The sequence below is a fragment of the Phaseolus vulgaris genome, chromosome 8, assembly GCF_000499845.2.
Source record: "Phaseolus vulgaris cultivar G19833 chromosome 8, P. vulgaris v2.0, whole genome shotgun sequence".
Lineage (NCBI taxonomy): Eukaryota > Viridiplantae > Streptophyta > Magnoliopsida > Fabales > Fabaceae > Phaseolus > Phaseolus vulgaris.
In genome coordinates this window covers 12,753,243-12,755,577 of record NC_023752.2, presented here as the reverse complement: position 1 = coordinate 12,755,577, position 2,335 = coordinate 12,753,243, and positions in this window count along the sequence as shown.

The following is a 2,335-nucleotide window of genomic DNA, read 5'->3' as shown; positions in this document are numbered from 1 at the left end:
GAAAAATCATTGCTTAATCAAGAGGCATTAGACTCTATGACACATGTTGATAAAAATCATTTCGTGCATCATATAAACACTGAGGATGAAAATGTGCTTGAGCTTCTAGGAGATTTTAACTTCTCCAATCCAGTTGAATGTACAGAGGATGAGATAGATGAGTTCTTAGAATGCACTAACCCTTGTGATGCATGTCTTGATACAAAAGTTGTTGATGTTGTTATATTTGCTGAATCTACTGAAAAAGATTGCGCACTAGCAGATGACTCTAACAGAGTTTTGGAGGTAATACAAGAAGAGGAAGAGCAGACATTACCCATCTTTCAAGTAAACACGGATAGTGGAGAAGAAGATGACATTATTCTTCCATCCTTAAAGCTTCAAAGAGTACAACCTCCACTATTTAAGGTGAAGCCCATATCACTCATTCCATCATCTCCACTGGCTACACCTTCTATCATAATTGGAACGTATGAAAGCAGCCTTTACTAGCCACCACCACCTCCTAACTTACATTTCATTCCATCTCCCACCCCAACTAGACCATCTACCCTAGCTAGACTGTCTAGCCTTAGACCACCACCCTTAGACGATCCCCAAACAGCTAACCATATCAGATCGTGTATGATGAATAAATTTTTGTCTTCCATCTATACTCTAGAAAGTACCATCATCCATTCATGGAAGAAACTGTACCATTTCACACGCCCTCCAGACCTACCCCAGTTCCATCCACTATTTCAAGGCTTCTTCATCATAATATTTTTGTTACATAGTTTACCAAGGTACTACATGCTTTGGTTAGACGATCCAGCTGATAGTGTTTCTACACCACTATGAATGAAGAGTCTTGGCTTGTATTGTAGAGGGGATGGTTGAAACAGCTGCAACTGCCACTTCCCTCAAGCTGAATGAGGGAGTACTTCTTCTCGCACTTTTATTTTACACATTTATTTGTTGATTTTACATTGAGGACAATGTATGATTTAAGTGTGGGGGAGGAGAATGATAGTTTAGGATTTATCTTTTGTTGATTTGTTTTTGTGTTTTTTGTTTTTCTTTTATTTATTTGAATTTCTTTTTTTGCTTCTGTAAATAAATAAGCTTTTTAGGATTGTCTAATGGCTGACATGTTTTATAATTCTTGAAAATCTTGGTTTCTTGATTTTTTTTTTGTTTGGATTTTCTTAAAAATTGATAAATAAGTTGGTTATGAGAAATTTTGGGTTGAATCTTTTGATACAATGTCCCAAGTGAGTTTTGAGCCTTAATTGATATATCATTTAATACTCTTTTTAGTGTGTTTTCACTCATGTTTGCTTATACTTTAGAACTTAGCTTGATTCTTTGTTTTACAACTGTGATTTACATGCATGAATTGATATGATTGAGGCATTCTTTGTTTAAATTAACCCACTAGCCATATTAGCCTACCTTTATGATAATCCATTTGTTAGCCCCTTGAGCCTATAGCCTTTTTCTTATTTTTAACCCTCATTACAAGCCTCAAAACAGAAAAACCATGTTTGTCCCTACCTTAGAAGATAAAGGAGCTTTGAAATTATTTGGGAATAGGTTTTTGAATAAATGTGGGGGTGTATCTCATTTTCATAGTTTACCTCTTCAGTTCTAAAGAAAAAAAAATGGATAGAAAAAAAAAGGAATACAACAAGAAAAAGAAAAGCAAAGCAAAATAAAGAAAATAAGAGTGGATCCTCTAATACATTGGATTGACTGTCTACTATATGAAAAAAAATATATATCTTGAAATAAAAAGAGGAGTTGAATTGTCATAATACTTACAATTGTTTTTAGACCTATCCTTCATTGCTCCTTTGTTTTTCTATGGTTTTTAAGCCTTTTCCCCCCATTTTACCTACATGTACCTTAGTCTCATTACATCCCTTATGAAGTCCTCTTGATCTTTGATTGCATGTTTTTTCAATTGTTGTGAATATTAGAGTCTTGCTAAGCATATGGTAGTGTTTGTCTGCATGGGTGCTGAGTGTAAATACAAACCCTAAAAACACTTGAGAGTTGGAGAGTGTCCAGTGAAGTTTTGTCAATTTTGATTCAACCTTCGATTTGAATTACCTACTTCATATTAAAAATATAGGAATTCCCATTCACAATTTTCTTGATTCCTTGATTTCTTGAAATTATATCATGTTTGCCATTATGCATTCTTAGAATTTGCTATTTGTTATTTGCACTGCTTTTTCTTTTCTTTTTACACCTTAGACTGTTTTGCCCGGGAGTGCAAAAGGATAAGTTTGGGGGTATTTGATGAGCATATATTTATTCACACACAATAGCCTTAATCATAGATTATTGC